This window comes from Schistocerca gregaria, chromosome 3, assembly GCF_023897955.1.
Source record: "Schistocerca gregaria isolate iqSchGreg1 chromosome 3, iqSchGreg1.2, whole genome shotgun sequence".
NCBI classification, from domain to species: Eukaryota; Metazoa; Arthropoda; class Insecta; order Orthoptera; family Acrididae; genus Schistocerca; species Schistocerca gregaria.
In genome coordinates, this window is record NC_064922.1 from 27,064,846 (window position 1) to 27,089,622 (window position 24,777).

Sequence of the window (24,777 nt, forward strand, 5' to 3'; positions counted from 1 at the left end):
TACAAACCAACCAACCATCGTGTCCGTGCACATCAGAGTCCCAAAGAATGGAGAATAGCCAGGCTTGGTCGTGTGTGCAGCCGTAGCTCAGTTGGCAGATCGTTCGCTTAGCGTGTGAAAGGTCTCGGGTTCAAGCTCCGGCTCCTCCATGTTTTGTGGTTAGTGCATGGTAAGTGTTGGTCGCGGCGAACATAAAGGGACGCAAGAAGTTGCAAAACCAGCGTCACAGACTGATATGATGTATACTGTTATAAGGAGAGCAAGATGTAAGTGTGGTGACCGGCTGTTATCGTGGTGTCATCGAGTGCAGATCTGTCTTAGGTATCACGGCTTAACGTCATTGAAGCCTAGAGAGTGGACAACACGTTCGTCTTACTCAGAGCGGTGTCCGAATTCTATTTTCGACGTTATGCGTGCCACTTTCATTGTGGCCAACTACGATTCGATACAGAATGCTCGAAACCTGAAAGACACCCTCACTGGTACATAGAGAGTAGTGTTTGTCTGCGGAATAATGGGAGTGTAAGGGTCTGTGACGTTGATATCGCTGTATGTAGCACTATTAGTCAACGGGGGGGTGGGTGTAGCTCAGATGGTAGAGCGCTCGCTTAGTGTGCGAGAGGTACTGGGATCGATACCCAGCGCCTCCAGAATTTTTAACACTCCTACATGCGCACCTTGCCATGCAAGAGGAATAATTCCCAACCAGCAGAGGTGTCTAGGCAGATACAAGCGAACGATTAGCATCCACAATTGGCAAGCGTTCTTTTATTCGTGCGCAGGAAGCACCCACCTCGCACACCTACACTTACCTTAGAAACAGTACAAATGTTCCCATAAGATTCTCAAGCCTATGTCGGAAAGATCTGCCTTGCGCCGAGTTCACGTAAATCCCACTGCACATTCCTATTCTTTGCGTGAAGTCGGCTGCTACTGGTGTTGCTGGTTGTGACTGCTGATAACAGATGCCGTAGCAATCACTTCATGGAGTGAGTTGAATGATTTGCGATAGTCTGTCTCTGACAAGCAAGCACAGGTGATATAGGTGCGAACACAGGAAGCTTGCAGCCCCTCGCTGCCTGCAGACACAGAGCAGCCACACTAGGAGAGGCCTAAGCCGTAGGCGAAATGTGCTCATTCGCTTTGGCGCGACGTCGAACTATAAGTAAGGCTGTCACTAGCGTGAGCGTCGAGTAAAGTCGGAAAAGTCGGCTGCATGGGTGATTGCCAAGTTTGGGGAGCGTTTCGCAGTATGATCAGTGCAATGGAGACGCGGAAACTGGTTGTGTCCCAGTGTTTTGCAGTTGGACGACAAGAGTTTTACACAGTAGCAAAGAGCGAGGCACTGAGTTGTCATGAACAATGGAGAGCACAATGGGGCTCGAGATGTGCTTGTTACCTCAGGTGCTGTGTGATTGTCGACAAGGAGTGAAATGGACCAATTTGTGACCGCCCTTTCCATTTAAGACGTTAAAAACAGACGGAATTTTCATTCGTAACACCAGAGTATCGAAACTACTTGGAACTCTTGTGTATATGAACGTGTCCGCGCCTTTGTACTCTGGTACCTTCGCCGCTACAAACCAACCAACCATCGTGTCCGTGCACATCAGAGTCCGAAAGAATGGAGAATAGCCAGGCTTGGTCGTGTGTGCAGCCGTAGCTCAGTTGGCATATAGTCAGCCAGCGGCTGCGCTGGAGGTCGGACGTGCCGTGCTGTGTGCTGTGCTGCGTTAGCTCCGCGTGGTAAGTCTCTGCTCTTGCAGCAACGCGTCGCTGTCTATAGTATTTGTGTAGACATGAAAAAGAATTAAGAGATGTCGCAACCGCAACGAAAAGATACTTTGAAATTCACGTTTGATCGCAACTTTGTCCGACCGAGGTCATTTGATGTTGAACAGTGGTTAGAGGATGATGTTAAAATAGGACTTGATGATATTATCGGCATACATTTCTCGATTATGAACAGTGTGGTTTTCGTGAAACTTGCCAGTCCAGAATTGTATGAAAGGATAGTTCGATCTTGTGGTGGCATTCTGAAATTTAAACATGCTGACGGAAATGTTGGGGAGGTTACCGTTGCCCATGCTGGTCTAGGTATTCGGACCGTGCGAGTCTTTGAACTTCCCTTTGAAATTACAAGTGACCAGATAAATGCTGTTATTGCTCCATACGGGAAAGTTTTGAGTAATATTGCCGAACGGTGGTCTGCTGCACACAAATTCCCTGTTTTGAATGGTGTGCGCCAATTAAAAGTCGAATTGCAGAAGCACATTCCGTCGTTTATAAACGTCTGCGGATATAGAGCTGTTGTGATGTATGATGACCAACCGAAAACGTGTGCTGTCTGCAATTTACCAGGCCACGTTCGTGCAGAATGTGTTCAAAGGCGAGTGGCGCAACTGCCTGCTGGCGATGCCGTCAGGCCCCCTGCTATGTCAACGCTGCCCGTGACATATGTCGCCGTAGCGCGCGGTTTTGCAAGTGCCACTACGCCCCCCGAAGTTACTACGAATACCGACCCACAAGCGACCGACCAACCGACCGACTCAGGTGTAGCATCTGTAGACACTCAACCCTCCTGCGAAGACATATCTGCTCCTGCCCTTGTCGCCGTGGAATCGCCCAATGAGGCAATGGATACGGACGCGACCTCAGTCGCTTCGGGTAGTGCTCCTCTGCATCCTGGAGCTTCTTTAGGAGGTATCAAAAGCGTATCAGGTGCACAGAAAACGGACTCGCAACCAGCCGTTTCTAGTGGTGCTCCTCCGAATCCTGCAGCTGCCTTAGGCACTGACCACAGCCCGTCAAGTGCAATGAAATCAGACCTGGCGTCAGTCACTTCGAGTAGTGCTACTTTGCAACCTGAGGCTTCTTCAGGTACCGTCCAAAGTCCACCACGAGACGCATCTCCCAAGAAATCTAAAAAACGGAGGATCGCGCGTGAAGGTGCAGAGCAGACTGCACCACAACTGCGTGAACAGGCGAAGCAAATAGGGGGCAAAATACGTCAATCTGCATCTGAGAACTTGCAGTGCAATCAGCAGTCATCTAACGAAGACCCTGTGTCCTTGGATAGTACCTCCGGTTCTGCCAGTTTGCCCTCCGATGACGTAGCAATTACCCGAACCGAAGATAAAAATCACCAGCAAACACCTGAATATAGTGCACCACTTAATGACGAACCGATGACAGGGCTGTCGAATCCGTGGGCAGACGATGTCGACGACACTACAAAGGAGGACGCAATTATGGACACCACAGGAACCGTTACAGTCACCACGATGGCCACACCACGAGATGACGTCGTCTTGAATGTCATCGCCGCGACGGATACTGTCCCAGACACGGAGAAGCCGACTGATCCCTTCCCAAGTCATGAATATTTCTAGTCTGAACGGTTTTACTGAGTTGTGTCCACATGTCTCTCGGGTCAGATTTCTTAATGTTTTTTCGAAATGATATGTTGCCAGAGTTTTTCCTAATTACACTCCCGTCTTGGCTAACGTAGTTCCGTTGCAGGCCTATAAGATCGCTACGCTGAACATCAATAAAATTTGTAGCCCATTTAATTTACAAAATTTAAAAGATTTCCTGTATGCAGCTGATGTGGACATTTTGTTTTTACAAGAAGTAACAAACATCGAACTTGACTTCATACAGGGGTATAATGCTATAGTCAATCCTGGAATTGGATGTGATTTGGGTACCGCATTTCTTTTCAAAGAGGGCGTCGTCATTACAGACGTAACAAAACTGCCTAACGGCAGAGGCATTGCCGGCACGCTTTATAACACCAGGATTATTAATGTCTATGCCCCATCTGGTTCTACCAATCGGTGCCAACGAGCACAGTTTTTTAAGGAGGGAATTGTTCCTTTGTTTGGTGTACACTGCACCCATACCATCCTTGGAGGCGACTATAACAGTGTCATACATGCCAAAGACCAAACTCCGAACTACAACAAATCGCCGGACCTGGAACGTATCGTCACCGACCTCCGTTTAACATTCGTGGGAGCAAAAGCACGGCGCGGCACCCGCCTTTACCCACCTCACTAATCATTCAGCGAGCCGGTTGGATCGAATATATGTCTCGCCCAATCTGAAACACCACATCCTGCAGTCTGAAATTTGGCCAACCGTTTTTTCAGACCACGCTGCATATATATGCACTTTAAATTTGGAACGACAAGGAACCTGTCGATATAAAGGGCCATGGAAACTTAATGTTTCACACTTAAAAGATCCTGCTTGTCGAGAAGCCTTTCTCACCACTTGGAGAGCCTGCGAGACCAAACTCATCTCTTACCACTCGACTTTGGATTGGTGGCTCAAATGCGCCAAACCTCAGATCCGGAGATGTTTCATCAACTACTCCCGGGAGAAGAGCTTTTGGCGGAAAAGAACGATATAATTTTACTTTCATTGTCTCCGAGAACTCTACCTGTAGGTGCTACAGCTATTGCGAACCATAGGAGAATTTAAAAAATCCAGGCAAAAATACTGACATTAAGGCGACAACAGCTTGAAGGATACCAAATAAGGTCAAGAGCAGAGACTGTGGCGCAAAAAGAAGCCACTTCGGTATATCATGTGATTCGTGAAACTAAACGAGGATTCCGCAAAATACTGACGGAGCTTAAAACTGATAATGGAACCACCTTGACAATGCTCAACGAAATAAAAGCAGAAATACTAACCCACTTCGACAACTTGTTTTCACATAAAGAGGTAGACGAAAAAGCACAGGACGATTTACTGACCCACCTGCAAGGACGCGTTGGTAACGCGTACGCGGAAGCTCTAATAGCGGAGGCGACCGAAGACGATGTACACTATGCTGTCTATCAAAGTGCAAAAAATAAATCCCCTGGAGCTGACGGCATACCAGAAGAATTTTATCAAGTCTTCTGGGAACATATAAAACATAGAATTACATGCTTCTGTAATTAACTTCTGAACCTCAATAAAGAGATACCGAAAGATTTTCGCGAAGGTATGATAGTGTTAATCGCAAAAAATCGGCTGGCAAGAAAATTGGAAATTTGAGACCAATCACTCTGCTGAACAGTGACTATAAAATTTTTTCGCGGCTCTTAGCCCACAGACTTAAAAATGTAATGGCCAGCGTCACCGGCCCATATCAGTCTAGCGTGGGCAAAGGTAGGAAAATTCAGCAGACGCTGTCCGACTACCGCGACATAATTTCAATAGCAGAAGTATGTCGACTAAAATGTGCCATCGTGTCGTTAGATTTCGATAAAGCCTTCGACAGGATCAGCCACTCCTACCTCCTGAAAACGATAGGCGCAATGGGTTTTCCGCCGAGATTCGTTGACCTCATACGACGTTTGGTAGCGAATAACTCCTCCAGAATCATCATAAATGGACAGCCTAGCCGGCCAGTCGAGATCGCATGTTCCGTCAGGCAAGGTTGTCCGTTGTCCATGGCACTTTTTGCCATGGCCATCGAACCTTTGCTCGTTACCTTGACTCAGCGGTTACAAGGATTGCAAATACGAGGAAACAAAATAATATGTAAAGCTTATGCGGACGATGTTGGGTTTCTCGTTATGAATGTAGCGGAAGTCGGGACGGCAATGCACATAATAGAAAAATACGAACGAGCGTCAGCCGCGAGGTTAAACAAAACCAAGTCCGGCATATTCAATATCGGACGTGGCATTGGCATGCGCACACACGGTCAGTTACGTGAGGTAACAGCCTTGAAGTGTCTCGGCATTGATTTCCGAAAAAATATACGTCAAACTATTGCGGCCAACTATAGACAAGTACTAACTACCATACGAGCTAGTGTACGGACACATAGTATTCGACAATTAAATGAAATTCAGAGAGTGTCTTTAGCGAACGTCTCTATTACTTCCAAAGTCAATTATGTCGCCCAGATACTGCCAATACCCGCCGGCATCGCCAAACAAATTATGTCAGCAATAGGCTATTTTGTGAGCCGTGGCCACATATTTAAAATCCAGTATGACACTCTGACGCTCGCCACTAATAATGGCGGCTTAAACTTAACGAATGTTACTAAAAAGTCGCAGGCTCTGTACATCTCCAATACGTTTCAACAATGGAGACAATCCGGCAGCTGTATCGCCGCGCACTTGCTATCTGAAATAGCTCCAGATGACCTCTCTCCACCCATTAATGTGCAGCACATACCGAGCGGACTTTACCATTTACGATGGTTTTTAATAGAATATAGCTACCTACATTCAAGAATTCCGGAAAAAGACATGACAAACGTAAAAGAAATATATGGCAAATTGATGGGAGAAAAGAAGAACGACAAAATAGAACAAAACTATCCATGTTCTAACTGGAAAGTGATATGGGCAAATATTCATAACCGTAACTTAGCTACTCATCTGAAAGCAACATGGTACTTTGTTGTAAATAGGAAAGTTGCAACAAACTCGAAACTTCATACGATCCACTTAGCGGATTCGCCTTTGTGTGCAACGTGTAGTTTAATTGATAACGAAGAACATCGTTTCGTGTGTGACAAGGTTAAAGATATATGGCTGAATGTCCGACGAAAGCTGGCACTCATCCTTCGAACATCACCTAACGCTATAACGCCTGCGGACTTTTTGACACCGGATGATGTACCCTTTCCTAACACGAAACGCAACGCAGTCAATTGGCTGAAAGCGGCAACGGTACATTACCTCTTCACGAAGGAAGAGAAGCCAAGAGGATTTTTGGATCTATCTGCTAACTGAGCATCACATGTTACTGAATACTAGTAAATATAAAGAAACATACGCAAATTTTTTAATCAAGAACTTGATGTAAAAGAATTAACAAGAAATATCTGCGGACACAGAAGACAAACGTAAGAGAGAGATCACCACTACTAACTTACTTTACAATCGTAAAAAAAAAAAAAAAAAAAAAAAAAAAAAAAAAAAAAAAAATTTAATTTTTACCGGAATTGCCGTTCTTTGGGTTCAACGTTTATTAATTTATTTTTCAAGAAGCCATTATAAATAGTTGCTTCTCACCGAATATGGTTTGTTTTTTAAGCATTTTCAGAGAGAAGAGGCAGTTTCGGAATGCCCTCTGACGTTTCTTTGTCAAGGAAGCCTATTTGCTTTAAGTGCGACAACAAAAAACAGCGATGAAGATGGAAACAAACTGAACATAACTTCTGTTTCTACCTACTGAAGACTTCATTCTTTTTTCACATTATCAATAAGCCCAAAGAAGGGGTACATTAGTTTCTCCACGATAAAGGGATTAACTTTGTCTCATTAGTTTATGGTTATGTACATGGCGTGAGAAGCCGACGCCGATGAAGGCTAATTATGGAGAGCGCAAGGATGGGCTAAAAGGGGTGATGAGAGGCCCACAAAAAAAAAAAAGGGGTAGAGCACTGGTCTAGTAAACCAGGAGTCGTGAGTTCCATCCTCACAGGAGGAAGACGAATTTTGGAAATCAGTTGCGCGTCATGGCCGTATAGCAAACAGTATCTGTGATGACGAACAATTAGCGAGAGGCGTTTTATTAAGAATTACTCTCAGATGTGATTAAGGCGAATGGCGCAGATAAAGCATTTGCCAAAGCGTTACAGCATAAGGTGGGACGAGGCAGTCTGAATTACATTTTATAGATGTATTTCTCACAAATCTCAGAGCCTCTCGGGGTCGCGTCGTCGTCGAAGCTTCTGCAGAAGTAGCAAATGGCCATCGTAGCAAATGCGGTGTGGGACACCCTGCCATCGATTCCGAATGCGCTAAGTGTGTGGTCTTGTTTTCCTGTCTACGTTTGGTCGGTCTCGTAAGAGGCTGAATGTAACGAATGGGTGGGAAAGAGTAAGGGGCAGCGGCTGTGTGGAACGAAAACACAATTCCTCAGGGGGTGTGAGCGTTTCGAGATGAGTCGTATATAAGTTAGACTTGGTCGTCAGGGACCGTGTGGCCTAATGGATAAGGCGTCGGACTTCGGATCCGAAGATTGCAGGTTCGAATCCTGTCATGGTCGTCTTTTTCCAGTTCTGAAAAAGAAACATACCGTTTTAATGTAGCAATTGTGCAGTACGAAACCGTCTGAATGTTGCTGTTGACCATTTTGTGCTTGGAGATGGTGTTGAGCTTGAAACACACACAACAAGACCAGTGTTAACTAGCGAAATGGTCGGCAGAGTGCCCTCACCGCGAGGTTTGACTGGCACATGCACATCTAAAACAACGTCGGAAAGTAACTCGTTCGGCTTTTGAGTAACGTCAAGTATGTGTGTTAATTTTGACGCCGCTAGCTCTGCAGATTGTCATGCAATTCCTTTACCTCTCAGAAATGATTATGAAATAAAAGTGAAGTACGTGACCAGTGTGACGTTAGGAAAACATTAGGCAGCATGGAGAGATTCTGTATGGGACCAACCAACCCAAACGAGTACTGCGTAATCTGCTTCCCAGCAGGTACCCATCGAGGCAGCACGGCTAGATCAGTCGGTAGAGCATGAGACTCTTAATCACAGGGTTGTGGGTTCGAGCCCTACGCTGGGCGGAACGGAATTTATCTCACCTGCAGATGTAAATTACCGATTTTCTGATAAACGTGATGTAATGGTAATAGCAACTTTAAAATTTGCCTACGTCTCCATCAGTCGCAAGAAAACTGTATTTGAAGGTGAAGGTGATTTTGCAGACATGTGTGAAAGTCATGTTCTGAAGTGCAGGTGGTTTTGTTTGGAGAGAACATCGGCTACGTGTCACATGTGTAGCCAAGCAGTAATGGGTCGCCATAGCTGCAAATATTAGTCGAAAATATGAAGTGTTGTCAGCTGAAGTCTGATGATTCAGATGGCCGTACGGACGAAGTACGCAAATGTTCCGCTAGGCCGCGCCTCTTTAGCTCAGTGGTAGAGCACTGGTCTAGTAAACCAGGAGTCGTGAGTTCCATCCTCACAGGAGGAAGACGAATTTTGGAAATCAGTTGCGCGTCATGGCCGTATAGAAACAGTATCTGTGATGACGAACAATTAGCGAGAGGCGTTTTATTAAGAATTACTCTCAGATGTGATTAAGGCGAATGGCGCAGATAAAGCATTTGCCAAAGCGGTACGGCATAAGGTGGGTCGAGGCAGTCTGAATTACATTTTATAGATGTTTCTCACAAATCTCTGAGCCTCTCGCGGTCGTCGTCGTCGTCGTCGTCGTCGTCGTCGTCGTCGCCGCCGCCGCCGCTTCTGCAGAAGTAGCAAATGTCCATCGTAGCAAATGCGGCGAGGGACACCCTGCCATCGAATCCGATTGCGCAAAGTGTGTGGTCTTGTTTTCCTGTCTATGTTTGGTCGGTCTCGTAAGAGGTTGAATGTAACGAATGGGTGGGAAAGAGTAAGGGGCAGCGGCTGTGTGGAACGAAAACACAATTCCTCAGGGGGTGTGAGCGTTTTGAGATGAGTCGTATATAAGTTATACTTGGTCGTCAGTGACCGTGTGACCTAATGGATAAGGCGTCGGACTTCGGATCCGAAGATTGCAGGTTCGAATCCTGTCACGGTCGTGTTTTTCCAGTTCTGAAAAACAAACATACCGTTTTAATGTAGCAATTGTGCAGTACGAAACCGTCTGAATGTTGCTGTTGACCATTTTGTGCTTGGAGATGGTGTTGAGCTTGAAACACACACAACAAGACCGGTGTTAACTAGCGAAATGGTCGGCAGAGTGCCCTCACCGCGAGGTTTGCCTGGCACTTGCACATCTAAAACAACGTCGGAAAGTAACTCGTTCGGCTTTTGAGTCACGTCAAGTATGTGTGTTAATTTTGGCGCCGCTAGCTCTGCAGATTGTCATGCAATTCCTTTACCTCTCAGAAATGATTATGAAATAAAAGTGAAGTACGTGACGAGTGTGACGTTAGGAAAACATTAGACAGCATGGAGAGATTCTGTATGGGACCAACCAACCCAAACGAGTACTGTGTGATCTGCTAACCAGCAGGTACCCAACGAGGCAGCACGGCTAGCTCAGCCGGTAGAGCATGAGACTCTTAATCACAGGGTCGTGGGTTCGAGCCCTACACTGGGCGGAACGGAATTTTTCTCCGCTGCAGATGTAAGTTACCAATTTTCTGATTAACGTGATGTAATGGAAATAGCAACTTTAAAATTTGCCTACGTCTCAATCAGTCGCAAGAAAACTGTATTTGAAGGTGAAGGTGATTTTGTAGACATGTGTGAAAGTCATGTTCTGAAGTGCAGGTGGTTTTGTTTGGAGAGAACATCGGCTACAAGTCAGATGTGTAGCCAAGCAGTAATGGGTCGCCATAGCTGCAAATATTAATCAAAAATATGAAGTGTTGTCAGCTGAAGTCTGATGATTCAGACGACCGTACGGACGAAGTACGCAGATGTTCCGCTAGGCCGCGCCTCTTTAGCTCAGTGGTAGAGCACTGGTCTAGTAAACCAGGAGTCGTGAGTTCCATCCTCACAGGAGGAAGACGAATTTTGGAAATCAGTTGCGCGTCATGGCCGTATAGCAAACAGTATCTGTGATGATGAACAATTAGCGAGAGGCGTTTTATTAAGAATTACTCTCAGATGTGAGTAAGGCGAATGGCGCTGATAAAGCATTTGCCAAAGCGGTACGGCATAAGGTGGGACGAGGCAGTCTGAACTACATTTTATAGATGTATTTCTCACAAATCTCTGAGCCTCTCGCGGTCGTCGTCGTCGTCGTCGTCGTCGTCGTCGTCGCCGCTTCTGCAGAAGTAGCAAATGTCCATCATAGCAAATGCGGCGAGGGACACCCTGCCATCGAATCCGATTGCGCAAAGTGTGTGGTCTTGTTTTCCTGTCTATGTTTGGTCGGTCTCGTAAGAGGTTGAATGTAACGAATGGGTGGGAAAGAGTAAGGGGCAGCGGCTGTGTGGAACGAAAACACAATTCCTCAGGGGGTGTGAGCGTTTCCAGATGAGTCGTATATAAGTTATACTTGGTCGTCAGTGACCGTGTTTCCTAATGGATAAGGCGTCGGACTTCGGATCCGAAGATTGCAGGTTCGAATCCTGTCACAGTCGTGTTTTTCCAGTTCTGAAAAACAAACATACTGTTTTAATGTAGCAATTGTGCAGTACGAAACCGTCTGAATGTTGCAGTTGACCATTTTGTGCTTGGAGATGGTGTTGAGCTTGAAACACACACAACAAGACCGGTGTTAACTAGCGAAATGGTCGGCAGAGTGCCCTCACCGCGAGGTTTGACTGGCACTTGCACATCTAAAACAACGTCGGAAAGTAACTCGTTCGGCTTTTGAGTCACGTCAAGTATGTGTGTTAATTTTGGCGCCGCTAGCTCTGCAGATTGTCATGCAATTCCTTTACCTCTCAGAAATGATTATGAAATAAAAGTGAAGTACGTGACGAGTGTGACGTTAGGAAAACATTAGGCAGCATGGAGAGATTCTGTATGGGACCAACCAACCCAAACGAGTACTGTGTGATCTGCTAACCAGCAGGTACCCAACGAGGCAGCACGGCTAGCTCAGCCGGTAGAGCATGAGACTCTTAATCACAGGGTCGTGGGTTCGAGCCCTACACTGGGCGGAACGGAATTTTTCTCCGCTGCAGATGTAAGTTACCAATTTTCTGATTAACGTGATGTAATGGAAATAGCAACTTTAAAATTTGCCTACGTCTCAATCAGTCGCAAGAAAACTGTATTTGAAGGTGAAGGTGATTTTGTAGACATGTGTGAAAGTCATGTTCTGAAGTGCAGGTGGTTTTGTTTGGAGAGAACATCGGCTACGTGTCAGATGTGTAGCCAAGCAGTAATGGATCGCCATAGCTGCAAATATTAATCAAAAATATGAAGTGTTGTCAGCTGAAGTCTGATGATTCAGACGACCGTACGGACGAAGTACGCAAAAGTTCCGCTAGGCCGCGCCTCTTTAGCTCAGTGGTAGAGCACTGGTCTAGTAAACCAGGAGTCGTGAGTTCCATCCTCACAGGAGGAAGACGAATTTTGGAAATCAGTTGCGCGTCATGGCCGTATAGCAAACAGTATCTGTGATGATGAACAATTAGCGAGAGGCGTTTTATTAAGAATTACTCTCTGATGTGAGTAAGGGGAATGGCGCTGATAAAGCATTTGCCAAAGCGGTACGGCATAAGGTGGGACGAGGCAGTCTGAACTACATTTTATAGATGTATTTCTCACAAATCTCTGAGCCTCTCGCGGTCGTCGTCGTCGTCGTCGTCGTCGTCGCCGAAGCCGCTTCTGCAGAAGTAGCAAATGTCCATCGTAGCAAATGCGGCGAGGGACACCCTGCCATCGAATCCGATTGCGCAAAGTGTGTGGTCTTGTTTTCCTGTCTATGTTTGGTCGGTCTCGTAAGAGGTTGAATGTAACGAATGGGTGGGAAAGAGTAAGGGGCAGCGGCTGTGTGGAACGAAAACACAATTCCTCAGGGGGTGTGAGCGTTTCGAGATGAGTCGTATATAAGTTATGCTTGGTCGTCAGTGACCGTGTGGCCTAATGGATAAGGCGTCGGACTTCGGATCCGAAGATTGCAGGTTCGAATCCTGTCACGGTCGTGTTTTTCCAGTTCTGAAAAACAAACATACCGTTTTAATGTAGCAATTGTGCAGTACGAAACCGTCTGAATGTTGCAGTTGACCATTTTGTGCTTGGAGATGGTGTTGAGCTTGAAACACACACAACAAGACCGGTGTTAACTAGCGAAATGGTCGGCAGAGTGCCCTCACCGCGAGGTTTGACTGGCACTTGCACATCTATAACAACGTCGGAAAGTATCTCGTTCGGCTTTTGAGTCACGTCAAGTATGTGTGTTAATTTTGACGCCGCTAGCTCTGCAGATTGTCATGCAATTCCTTTACCTCTCAGAAATGATTATGAAATAAAAGTGAAGTACGTGACGAGTGTGACGTTAGGAAAACATTAGGAAGCATGGAGAGATTCTGTATGGGACCAACCAACCCAAACGAGTACTGTGTGATCTGCTAACCAGCAGGTACCCAACGAGGCAGCACGGCTAGCTCAGCCGGTAGAGCATGTGACTCTTAATCACAGGGTCGTGGGTTCGAGCCCTACACTGGGCGGAACGGAATTTTTCTCCGCTGCAGATGTAAGTTACCAATTTTCTGATTAACGTGATGTAATGGAAATAGCAACTTTAAAATTTGCCTACGTCTCAATCAGTCGCAAGAAAACTGTATTTGAAGGTGAAGGTGATTTTGTAGACATGTGTGAAAGTCATGTTCTGAAGTGCAGGTGGTTTTGTTTGGAGAGAACATCGGCTACGTGTCAGATGTGTAGCCAAGCAGTAATGGGTCGCCATAGCTGCAAATATTAATCAAAAATATGAAGTGTTGTCAGCTGAAGTCTGATGATTCAGACGACCGTACGGACGAAGTACGCAAATGTTCCGCTAGGCCGCGCCTCTTTAGCTCAGTGGTAGAGCACTGGTCTAGTAAACCAGGAGTCGTGAGTTCCATCCTCACAGGAGGAAGACGAATTTTGGAAATCAGTTGCGCGTCATGGCCGTATAGCCAACAGTATCTGTGATGATGAACAATTAGCGAGAGGCGTTTTATTAAGAATTACTCTCAGATGTGAGTAAGGCGAATGGGGCTGATAAAGCATTTGCCAAAGCGGTACGGCATAAGGTGGGACGAGGCAGTCTGAACTACATTTTATAGATGTATTTCTCACAAATCTCTGAGCCTCTCGCGGTCGTCGTCGTCGTCGTCGTCGTCGTCGTCGTCGCCGCTTCTGCAGAAGTAGCAAATGTCCATCATAGCAAATGCGGCGAGGGACACCCTGCCATCGAACCCGATTGCGCAAAGTGTGTGGTCTTGTTTTCCTGTCTATGTTTGGTCGGTCTCGTAAGAGGTTGAATGTAACGAATGGGTGGGAAAGAGTAAGGGGCAGCGGCTGTGTGGAACGAAAACACAATTCCTCAGGGGGTGTAAGCGTTTCGAGATGAGTCGTATATAAGTTACGCTTGGTCGTCAGTGACCGTGTGGCCTAATGGATAAGGCGTCGGACTTCGGATCCGAAGATTGCAGGTTCGAATCCTGTCACGGTCGTGTTTTTCCAGTTCTGAAAAACAAACATACCGTTTTAATGTAGCAATTGTGCAGTACGAAACCGTCTGAATGTTGCTGTTGACCATTTTGTGCTTGGAGATGGTGTTGAGCTTGAAACACACACAACAAGACCGGTGTTAACTAGCGAAATGGTCGGCAGAGTGCCCTCACCGCGAGGTTTGACTGGCACTTGCACATCTAAAACAACGTCGGGAAGTATCTCGTTCGGCTTTTGAGTCACGTCAAGTATGTGTGTTAATTTTGACGCCGCTAGCTCTGCAGATTGTCATGCAATTCCTTTACCTCTCAGAAATGATTATGAAATAAAAGTGAAGTACGTGACGAGTACGACGTTAGGAAAACATTAGGCAGCATGGAGAGATTCTGTATGGGACCAACCAACCCAAACGAGTACTGTGTGATCTGCTAACCAGCAGGTACCCAGCGAGGCAGCACGGCTAGCTCAGTCGGTAGAGCATGAGACTCTTAATCACAGGGTCGTGGGTTCGAGCCCTACGCTGGGCGGAACGGAATTTTTCTCCGCTGCAGATGTAAGTTACCAATTTTCTGATTAACGTGATGTAATGGAAATAGCAACTTTAAAATTTGCCTACGTCTCAATCAGTCGCAAGAAAACTGTATTTGAAGGTGAAGGTGATTTTGTAGACATGTGTGAATGTCATGTTCTGAAGTGCAGGTGGTTTTGTTTGGAGAGAACATCGGCTACGTGTCAGATGTGTAGCCAAGCAGTAATGGGTCGCCATAGCTGCAAATATTAGTCAAGAATATGAAGTTTTGTCAGCTGAAGTCTGTTGATTCAGACGACCGTACGGACGAAGTACGCTAAAGTTCCGCTAGACCGCGCCTCTTTAGCTCAGTGGTAGAGCACTGGTCTAGTAAACCAGGAGTCGTGAGTTCCATCCTCAAAGGAGGAAGACGAATTTTGGAAATCAGTTGCGCGTCATGGCCGTATAGCAAACAGTATCTGTGATGATGAACAATTAGCGAGAGACGTTTTATTAAGAATTACTCTCTGATGTGAGTAAGGCGAATGGCGCTGATAAAGCATTTGCCAAAGCGGTACGGCATAAGGTGGGACGAGGCAGTCTGAATTACATTTTATAGATGTATTTCTCACAAATCTCTGAGCCTCTCGCGGTCGTCGCCGTCGTCGTCGTCGTCGTCGTCGTCGTCGCCGCCGCCGCTTCTGCAGAAGTAGCAAATGTCCATCGTAGCAAATGTGGCGAGGGACACCCTGCCATCGAATCCGATTGCGCAAAGTGTGTGGTCTTGTTTTCCTGTCTATGTTTGGTCGGTCTCGTAAGAGGTTGAATGTAACGAATGGGTGGGAAAGAGTAAGGGGCTCGGCTGTGTGGAACGAAAACACAATTCCTCAGGGGGTGTGAGCGTTTCGAGATGAGTCGTATATAAGTTATACTTGGTCGTCAGTGACCGTGTGACCTAATGGATAAGGCGTCGGACTTCGGATCCGAAGATTGCAGGTTCGAATCCTGTCACGGTCGTGTTTTTCCAGTTCTGAAAAACAAACATACCGTTTTAATGTAGCAATTGTGCAGTACGAAACCGTCTGAATGTTGCAGTTGACCATTTTGTGCTTGGAGATGGTGTTGAGCTTGAAACACACACAACAAGACCGGTGTTAACTAGCGAAATGGTCGGCAGAGTGCCCTCACCGCGAGGTTTGACTGGCACTTGCACATCTAAAACAACGTCGGAAAGTAACTCGATCGGCTTTTGAGTCACGTCAAGTATGTGTGTTAATTTTGACGCCGCTAGCTCTGCAGATTGTCATGCAATTCCTTTACCTCTCAGAAATGATTATGAAATAAAAGTGAAGTACGTGACGAGTGTGACGTTAGGAAAACATTAGGCAGCATGGAGAGATTCTGTATGGGACCAACCAACCCAAACGAGTACTGTGTGATCTGCTAACCAGCAGGTACCCAACGAGGCAGCACGGCTAGCTCAGTCGGTACAGCATGAGACTCTTAATCACAGGGTCGTGGGTTCGAGCCCTACACTGGGCGGAACGGAATTTTTCTCCGCTGCAGATGTAAGTTACCAATTTTCTGATTAACGTGATGTAATGGAAATAGCAACTTTAAAATTTGCCTACGTCTCAATCAGTCGCAAGAAAACTGTATTTGAAGGTGAAGGTGATTTTGTAGACATGTGTGAAAGTCATGTTCTGAAGTGCAGGTGGTTTTGTTTGGAGAGAACATCGGCTACGTGTCAGATGTGTAGCCAAGCAGTAATGGATCGCCATAGCTGCAAATATTAATCAAAAATATGAAGTGTTGTCAGCTGAAGTCTGATGATTCAGACGACCGTACGGACGAAGTACGCAAAAGTTCCGCTAGGCCGCGCCTCTTTAGCTCAGTGGTAGAGCACTGGTCTAGTAAACCAGGAGTCGTGAGTTCCATCCTCACAGGAGGAAGACGAATTTTGGAAATCAGTTGCGCGTCATGGCCGTATAGCAAACAGTATCTGTGATGATGAACAATTAGCGAGAGGCGTTTTATTAAGAATTACTCTCTGATGTGAGTAAGGGGAATGGCGCTGATAAAGCATTTGCCAAAGCGGTACGGCATAAGGTGGGACGAGGCAGTCTGAACTACATTTTATAGATGTATTTCTCACAAATCTCTGAGCCTCTCGCGGTCGTCGTCGTCGTCGTCGTCGTCGTCGTCGTCGTCGCCGCTTCTGCAGAAGTAGCAAATGTCCATCATAGCAAATGCGGCGAGGGACACCCTGCCATCGAATCCGATTGCGCAAAGTGTGTGGTCTTGTTTTCCTGTCTATGTTTGGTCGGTCTCGTAAGAGGTTGAATGTAACGAATGGGTGGAAAAGAGTAAGGGGCAGCGGCTGTGTGGAACGAAAACACAATTCCTCAGGGGGTGTGAGCGTTTCGAGATGAGTCGTGTATAAGTTGTACTTGGTCGTCAGTGACCGTGTGGCCTAATGTTTAAGGCGTCGGACTTCGGATCCGAAGATTGCAGGCTCGAATCCTGTCACGGTCGTGTTTTTCCAGTTCTGAAAAAAAAACATACCGTTTTAATGTAGCAATTGTGCAGTACGAAACCGTCTGAATGTTGCTGTTGACCATTTTGTGCTTGGAGATGGTCTTGAGCTTGAAACACACACATCAAGACCGGTGTTAACAAGCGAAATGGTCGGCAGAGTGCCCTCACCGCGAGGTTTGACTGGCACTTGCACATCTAAAACAACGTCGGAAAGTATCTCATTCGGCTTTTGAGTCACGTCAAGTATGTGTGTTAATTTTGACGCCGCTAGCTCTGCAGATTGTCATGCAATTCCTTTACCTCTCAGAAATGATTATGAAATAAAAGTGAAGTACGTGACCAGTGTGACGTTAGGAAAACATTAGGCAGCATGGAGAGATTCTGTATGGGACCAACCAACCCAAACGAGTACTGTGTGATCTGCTACCCAGCAGGTACCCAGCGAGGCAGCACGGCTAGCTCAGTCGGTAGAGGATGACACTCTTAATCACAGGGTCGTGGGTTCGAGCCCTACGCTGGGCGTAACGGAATTTTTCTCCGCTGCAGATGTAAATTACCTATTTTCTGATTAACGTGATGTAATGGAAATAGCAACTTTAAAATTTGCCTACGTCTCAATCAGTCGCAAGAAAACTGTATTTGAAGGTGAAGGTGATTTTGTAGTCATGTGTGAAAGTCATGTTCTAAAGTGCAAGTTGTTTTGGGTTGGAGAGAACACGGCTACGTGTCAGATGTGTAGTCAAGCAGTAATGGGTCGCCATAGCTGCAAATATTAGTTCAGTTCCGCTTCAGACGCCGTGCAGTGTGGACGTGCCTAGTCTTCCGCTCCGCCGTAGCGTTACGTGTAGTGGGATATCGTTTGTTTACGTGTAGTGTTGTACCTTCTGTAAGTTTTTCTCCGTCGTTGTTTCGTTCCTTTTGTTACTTTCTGTGTGTATTTCAGTGTTTTTGTTTAGCGGTTTAGACCACGTAGTTTTTGAAAATGTCGTCTCAGGTTATTCCTCGTCAGGCTACAGTTAGTTTTGCTTTCGACAAGTCCACCCGCCATGTGCAACCTAGTTCCCTTGAGATTCATGATTGGTTAGTAGATACCTTTGGCATTAATTCGGATCAGGTGCACACTGCATATTTTTATACAGAACTCTATGTTTTCTTTGTTTAATTTATGGACCCCCTTCAGGTTGATAAAATTATTTCCAAATTTGGTCATCAGGTTCTCTTTCGGCATCGGGATGATTCTGTCAGTACCGTACTGCTTTCAAATGGTTCCATTACGTACACCAGTGTTCGTGTTTACAACCTTCCGCCGGAGGTGGATATTGTGTATCTTAAGGAGGGTTTACTCAAGTATGGTGATGTTAAGAGTATTCGCCTTGAACGCTGGTCCAGCCAACATCGTCTGCAGTGTTACAGTGGTATTCGTTCCGTCGAAATGCACGTGAAGCAGAATATTCCCTCGCACCTGCAGATCGGGGGATATCGTGTCCATGTAACATATAGTGGTCAGGTTGGCACCTGTTTCTTGTGTAATGAGGGTGGCCACGTGCGTGCCGACTGTCTGCGGAGGGTTTTTGTGTTAAAAAATTCTCTCGAACAGCGTCGCAATTTAACGGTCGCTGACCTCGTTGCCGGTGGTTCTGCTCTTGGTGTCGTACAGTCCTGTGGTAGTAGCGCCCACCGCAGGTTTTGCACGCCCCTGACACAGAATTTCCTCCTTTGCGTGCTAAATCTGATGTTGTTCCGTCTGTTCCTCAGGTGGGTGTGCCGCTTTTGAATAATAAACGGCGTCGCGCACAAGATGGAAATAGTACGGATGAGGATCTCCCCGAGATGCCCCAATCCGAGAGACCGACATCCTCCGAGCCACAGTGTAGTGTAGATGCTCCCTGTTCCCCAGAAGTAGCTGTTCCGGTAGCGGCTGCTGACGCCCTTCCGGCTTCCGACGTGGCTTCTCTCGAGTCGGCTCGTCGGTCGGGCCTGTTGGCGCCGCCTTCCGAACCGACTTCGTTGTCACAACAAGTTGAGTCGCAACAACTTCCTGCTTCGCTGCCCCACACCTCTGCCAGCGGAGCTGCTCCGCTTCCTTCCAACTTAGCAGTTTCTGAGCTTCCTGCTCACGTTTCGCCTCCGTGTAGTCCATGTTTGCCGGAAGCTAATACTGGTGTAGACCAGTCCGTTTCGTCGGATGTTTCCCCCGCGACCCCGGACCCTGACTGAGGACCGGCGCGGGTGTTGTCAGATACAGAACTTGACCTTCCTACGGCATCGGCGGCTGCCGCTTCCTTGCCCGTCAGCCGACGCAAATTGCGCGTTCAGCCGAACGTCAATGCTGTTCGTAAAAAACCGAAACGTAAGGGATCCGCGGAAGGGGGTAGCAGTCCCCTTCCCTCGGATGCCTCCGTCTCCCCTGCTATGGACTGTGATGTTGATGCGTCGGTGTAGGTGATTTCTTCCCTCGCTTTTCTCTCCATGGTTGAAGCATACACCTTTCTTACCTTAAATGTTATCCGTATTGAGTCCGACGTTCGCATTGCCTCTTTGCGGCAGTTTCTTTCCGACTCCTGTGCGGACGTAGTATTTTTGCAGGAAGTATTGTTTTCTGATCTCTCTCTACCTGGATTTCAAACTGTTTTTAATGTCGCACCGGAGAATTCAACAGGAACTGCTCTTTTCTTTCGAGAAGGTATTCCTATTACTGACATTGAATTCCTTGACTCTGGCCTTGGGATTGGTTGTCGTCTTTTTGATCTCCACCTAGGTGTTTTGTATGCCCCCTCTGGTTCGGGTCGCACTGTGGCTCGATCGCGCTTTTATAGGGAAGAGCTTATTTATCTTTTTCGCAAGAGTCCTCGGAGTCTCCTGCTCGGAGGCGATTTTAATTGTGTTTTACGCCCCGAAGACCAGTCCCCCAATTTAAATTGTGTTTTACGCCCTGAAGACCAGTCCCCCAATTTTAATTATTGCCGAGATTTACATGACTTGGTTCGTACGATGCACCTGCGTGATGTTTGGGAACACAAATATCCCACCCTGGTGAAATTTACGTATTTTACCGCGTCCTCATGCAGTAGACTCGACAGATTCTACTTCTCTGACTTTTTATGTGATAACATTCTTTCTGTCGATGTTATTCCTACTAGTTTTTCTGACCATTGTGCTTTTACTGCAACTGTAAATCTTAGTCACCAACCAGCAAAACTTTATCGTTCCCAGTGGATGTTAAATGTTTCCCACCTTGCCGACAGTGCCATTGATGAAGTTGTAAGTGCCGTGTGGGAGCGATGTCTTCGCTCTGTCCCGCGTTACCCCTCCTTGCTCGTTTGGTGGACTGCGTTTGCCAAGCCCAAGATTCGTCAGACTTTGATTTTTTACTGTGCCGCAAGGGCGCGTGATTTTAAGTACACGTATGAATTTTACTACTCTGTCCTGCGTGAACTGTATGACGCGGCGGGCCCTTCTCCTCTGCGGATCCATGATGTTCGTCGTATTAAAGCCAAGCTCTTGACCCTCAAACGACGACAGTTGGATGGTCTGCGAGTAAAGTCGAAACCTCACTCTCTTGTTGAAGGTGAACTGACTTCTTTGTACCACCTGCTGCGGCATCAGACTCGACGTCGTCGCACCTTCATCTCTTCTCTTATGGTGGATGATGGACGACAGCTTATTGCACAGGAGGATATGACGCGTGCTCTTCATCAGTATTACGCTAGTCTCTATTCTGCCGATGATTGTGGTGCGTCACTTTCTGATGATGTCCTTGAGGATCTTCCTGCGACGATCACGCCTGACGCGAACGGCGACTTTCTCCGGGAGTTCCAGGTAGATGATGTTTTCGGTTTTATTGCTCGCTCTCCGTCCGGTAAATCGCCGGGTCCAGACGGCCTGCCTAAAGAATTTTATCTCCGTTTTTGGCCTCTTTTGGGTGGCACTTTTACGCAGATTTTAAATGAGATTGTCAGGGGGATGGATGTGCCTGCCGATTTTAAAGTAGGGAAAATTGTTTTAATTCCGAAGTCCACTGGTCGTTTATCTACTGCCAATCTTCGTCCGCTCACTTTGCTGAACTTTGATTACAAGACAGCTGCTAGAGCGCTCAATAGTCGATTGTCTTCTCTGCTTCGGGGTGTGATTGGTGCACATCAATGTTGTTTTCCTGGTAGATCTATTCTGACCCCAGTAGCCGAATATCGGGATGTTGTCTCGGTTGCGGCGGTTACAAACGTTCATTGTGCCTTTGCTATCCTCGATTTTTATAAGGCTTTTGACCACGCCAGTCATGTGTTTTTAGATCATGTTTTAGATACAATAGGTTTTAACGCTTCATCACGTGGTGTTCTTGGTAATTTGTATTGGGGAATAACTGCTCGGGTGTCAGTCAATGGGCAGCTGACGCCGCCCTTTGCTATCCGCCGAGGGGTACCTCAGGGTAGTCCGCTCTCTATGTCGCTATTCATATTGTCCCTGGAACCGCTGCTTCGGACTCTTGCTTTCAAGCTTCAGGGTATGACCCTCTCTGGTGGGAAGCTCACGGTTAAGGCGTACGCGGACGATGTCGTTGTTCTCCTCCGTCAACGTGATGATATCACATTGTTGAAAGGGGCAGTCGATGCATACTGTTGTGTCTCTGGAGCGCGTCTTAATCAGGGTAAGTGTAAGTTCCTTGATATTCGAGGGTTTCGAGATGCTGATGTTCCTTGGGCCACTTTTGTCGATCGCCATACGTCATTGGGGATTACCATTGATCGGTGTCCTATAAAAATGGCAGCTCTTAATTGGAAATCTGTCACCGAGAAGATACAGGGGGCTCTGATGGTCCATGAGCAGCGCTCTGCTACCATTTTGCAAAAAATCAGAATTTTAGACACATACGTGTTATGTAAAGCCTATTATGTTGCTCAGCTGTTCCCCCTTCCCATTATGGTGGCGAAACGGTTGCGCCAATTGTCTAGCAGGTTTATATGGAAGGGTCATCTATTCAAGTTGCGTTACGAGGTTATGACGAAACCGCGTATCTCCGGAGGCTTGGGCCTCACTGACATTACTCGCAAGGCATCTGCCTTGTACGTCCGCCGTACGACTCTAATTGTTACGCAAGAAATGACTTCAATTACATCCAGACTTTTTACTGTTGTGCGTCCGAAGAGCCTTGCTCCACCTGTCGACGTCGGTCGCCTCAATTTTAAGTTGAAACACGTCCGGGAATTTTATATTGCGGTTAGTTACCTCGGTGACGTCTTCTTGCGACGACCGGTGCCAACGACCAAGAGCTTGATTGCCCGTTGGGAGGGGCTAGCCGGTCCCAATCCAATCGAACTGGCGTCTCCATCAGTGTCCTGGAAGAACGTCTGGAAGAATGTTAGTCTGCCGATCCACACTATGGCTGTGGCGTCCACGTGGTGTAGGGTAGTTAATGGTTTGGTCCCCACCAACGTACGACTGCACCGCATTGGTCTTTCTGACACGGACAACTGCACTCGGTGTGGTCTCCTGGACACACTTGAGCATCGATTCACCTGCAGTGGGCACCTTGCTAATTGGATTTGGCTCAGGAAACAACTGGCTTTTGTCACTAGGACTGCCGAAACCGCTAATACCATTGACATCATCGTACGGCCCGATTCTTCCTTTTATCCGCGAACGAAGCTCAATACCGTTATGTGGTTGCTTGGACACTTCGTACATTTTGTTATTAGTTGTCATGAAGAGGATGAACACCTAACGTTTCGACAGTACATTCTTACTGCTTACTGGAACCGATTGCGCATGCCAGGACGCCGTGAAGATTTTGCAAATATGCTTAGCCTGACATTTGAAAGGGAGGGTGTTGGCTAAGGTCGCCTGTGTTAGCCGATTTCCTATACACTATTTCTGGATTTGCCACCTTTCTGTAAACTACTTTTCTAAACCTGGACTGAAGTTTTTGTGGATATTTAGGACGAACAAGAAAAACAAACGTGAGACCAAGAACAGAGACAGTAGGGGAAAGTACGACGCCGTAGTACAGGTGCCATTCGGAAACAGGACGGTGGAGTCATCGTGGCCAGGCCTCGGGTTTCGACCACTGCCCGCTTTGCTTCCGCAGCCTGAATCTGAGTGTCACCCCTAAATTTTAAACAATGGCATATCAAGTAATACAAAACAAAGAAAGGAAAAATAAAATGAAACAACAAGAAAAAGATGGTAAAAAAAAAATGGATAAGGCGTCGGACTTCGGATCTGAAGATTACAGGTTCGAATGCTGTCACGCTCGCGTTTTATCAGTTCTGAAAAAGAAACATACCGTTTTAATGTAGCAATTGAGCAGTACAAAACCGTATAAATGTTGCTGTTGACCATTTTCAGCTTGAAAAAAAAAAAGTGGTAGGGCATTGATCTAGTAAACCAGGGGTCGTGAGTTCCATCCTCACAGGAGGAAGACGAATTTTGGAAATCAGTTGCGCCTCATGGCCGTATAGCAAACAGTATCTGTGATGACGAACAATTAGCGACAGGCGTTTTATTAAGAATTACTCTCAGATGTGATTAAGGCGAATGGCGCAGTTAAAGCATTTGCCAAAGCGGTACGGCATTAGGTGGGACGAGGTAGTCTGAATTACATTTTATAGATGTATTTCTCACAAATCTCGGAGCCTCTCGCGGTCGTCGTCGCCGCCGCCGCTTCTGCAGAAGTAGCAAATGGCCATCGTAGCAAATGCGGCGAGGGACACCCTGCCATCGATTCCGAATGCGCAAAGTGTATGGTCTTGTTTTCCTGTCTATGTTTGGTCGGTCTCGTAAGAGGTTGGATGTAACGAATGGGTGGGAAAGAATAAGGTGCAGCGGCTGTGTGGAACGAAAACACAATTCCTCAGGGGGTGTGAGCGTTTCGAGATTAGTCGTATATCAGTTATACTTCTTCGTCAGTGACCGTGTGGCCTAATGGATAAGGCGTCGGACTTCGGATCCGAAGATTGCAGGTACGAATCCTGTCACGGTCGTGTTTTTCCAGTTCTGAAAAACAAACATACCGTTTTAATGTAGCAATTGTGCAGTACGAAACCGTCTGAATGTTGCTGTTGACCATTTTGTGCTTGGAGATGGTATTGAGCTTGAAACACACACAACAAGACCGGTGTTAACTAGCGAAATGATCGGGAGAGTGCCCTCACCGCGAGGTTTGACAGGCACTTGCACATCTAAAACCACATCGGAAAGTAACTCTTTCAGCTTTTGAGTCACGTAAAGTATATGTGTTAATTTTGACGCCGCTATCTCTGCAGATTGTCATGCAATTCCTTTACCTCTCAGAAATGATTATGAAATAAAAGTGAAGTACGTGACAAGTGTGACGTTAGGAAAACATTAGGAAGCATGGAGAGATTCTGTATGGGACCACCCAACCCAAACGAGTACTGTGTGATCTGCTACCCAGCAAGTAGCCAACAAGGCAGCACGGCTAGCTCAGTCGGTAGAGCATGAGATTCTTAATCACAGGGCCGTGGGTTCGAGCCCACCGCTGGGCGGAACGGAATTTTTTTCCGCTGCAGATGTAAATTACTCATTTTCTGATTAACGTGGTGTAATGGAAATAGCAACTTTAAAATTTGCCTACTTCTCCATCTCTCGCAAGAAAACTGTATTTGAAGGTGAAGGTGATTTTGTAGACATGTGT

At 46.6% G+C, this 24,777-nt stretch overlaps 17 non-coding genes across 17 annotated transcripts; all 17 read left to right on the forward strand.

The window, feature by feature from the left end:
* The first annotated feature begins 7,940 nt into the window (after nt 1-7,940).
* Trnar-ucg (transfer RNA arginine (anticodon UCG)) lies at nt 7,941-8,013 on the forward strand. Its single transcript has one exon. It is a non-coding gene; the product is annotated as a tRNA-Arg (tRNA).
* Nucleotides 8,014-8,876: 863 nt separating this feature from the next.
* On the forward strand, nt 8,877-8,948 carry Trnat-agu (transfer RNA threonine (anticodon AGU)). The gene has a single exon. It is a non-coding gene; the product is annotated as a tRNA-Thr (tRNA).
* Nucleotides 8,949-9,464: 516 nt separating this feature from the next.
* Trnar-ucg (transfer RNA arginine (anticodon UCG)) lies at nt 9,465-9,537 on the forward strand. The gene has a single exon. It is a non-coding gene; the product is annotated as a tRNA-Arg (tRNA).
* Nucleotides 9,538-9,989: 452 nt separating this feature from the next.
* Nucleotides 9,990-10,062, forward strand: Trnak-cuu (transfer RNA lysine (anticodon CUU)). The gene has a single exon. It is a non-coding gene; the product is annotated as a tRNA-Lys (tRNA).
* A 338-nt stretch (nt 10,063-10,400) lies between these two features.
* Trnat-agu (transfer RNA threonine (anticodon AGU)) lies at nt 10,401-10,472 on the forward strand. Its single transcript has one exon. It is a non-coding gene; the product is annotated as a tRNA-Thr (tRNA).
* Nucleotides 10,473-11,504: 1,032 nt separating this feature from the next.
* On the forward strand, nt 11,505-11,577 carry Trnak-cuu (transfer RNA lysine (anticodon CUU)). Its single transcript has one exon. It is a non-coding gene; the product is annotated as a tRNA-Lys (tRNA).
* A 338-nt stretch (nt 11,578-11,915) lies between these two features.
* Trnat-agu (transfer RNA threonine (anticodon AGU)) lies at nt 11,916-11,987 on the forward strand. The gene has a single exon. It is a non-coding gene; the product is annotated as a tRNA-Thr (tRNA).
* Nucleotides 11,988-12,494: 507 nt separating this feature from the next.
* On the forward strand, nt 12,495-12,567 carry Trnar-ucg (transfer RNA arginine (anticodon UCG)). The gene has a single exon. It is a non-coding gene; the product is annotated as a tRNA-Arg (tRNA).
* A 452-nt stretch (nt 12,568-13,019) lies between these two features.
* Nucleotides 13,020-13,092, forward strand: Trnak-cuu (transfer RNA lysine (anticodon CUU)). The gene has a single exon. It is a non-coding gene; the product is annotated as a tRNA-Lys (tRNA).
* A 338-nt stretch (nt 13,093-13,430) lies between these two features.
* Nucleotides 13,431-13,502, forward strand: Trnat-agu (transfer RNA threonine (anticodon AGU)). Its single transcript has one exon. It is a non-coding gene; the product is annotated as a tRNA-Thr (tRNA).
* Nucleotides 13,503-14,009: 507 nt separating this feature from the next.
* Nucleotides 14,010-14,082, forward strand: Trnar-ucg (transfer RNA arginine (anticodon UCG)). The gene has a single exon. It is a non-coding gene; the product is annotated as a tRNA-Arg (tRNA).
* A 452-nt stretch (nt 14,083-14,534) lies between these two features.
* On the forward strand, nt 14,535-14,607 carry Trnak-cuu (transfer RNA lysine (anticodon CUU)). Its single transcript has one exon. It is a non-coding gene; the product is annotated as a tRNA-Lys (tRNA).
* A 925-nt stretch (nt 14,608-15,532) lies between these two features.
* Trnar-ucg (transfer RNA arginine (anticodon UCG)) lies at nt 15,533-15,605 on the forward strand. Its single transcript has one exon. It is a non-coding gene; the product is annotated as a tRNA-Arg (tRNA).
* An 863-nt stretch (nt 15,606-16,468) lies between these two features.
* Nucleotides 16,469-16,540, forward strand: Trnat-agu (transfer RNA threonine (anticodon AGU)). The gene has a single exon. It is a non-coding gene; the product is annotated as a tRNA-Thr (tRNA).
* Nucleotides 16,541-17,050: 510 nt separating this feature from the next.
* Nucleotides 17,051-17,123, forward strand: Trnar-ucg (transfer RNA arginine (anticodon UCG)). Its single transcript has one exon. It is a non-coding gene; the product is annotated as a tRNA-Arg (tRNA).
* Nucleotides 17,124-24,030: 6,907 nt separating this feature from the next.
* Nucleotides 24,031-24,103, forward strand: Trnar-ucg (transfer RNA arginine (anticodon UCG)). Its single transcript has one exon. It is a non-coding gene; the product is annotated as a tRNA-Arg (tRNA).
* Nucleotides 24,104-24,555: 452 nt separating this feature from the next.
* Nucleotides 24,556-24,628, forward strand: Trnak-cuu (transfer RNA lysine (anticodon CUU)). The gene has a single exon. It is a non-coding gene; the product is annotated as a tRNA-Lys (tRNA).
* Nucleotides 24,629-24,777: the final 149 nt, after the last annotated feature.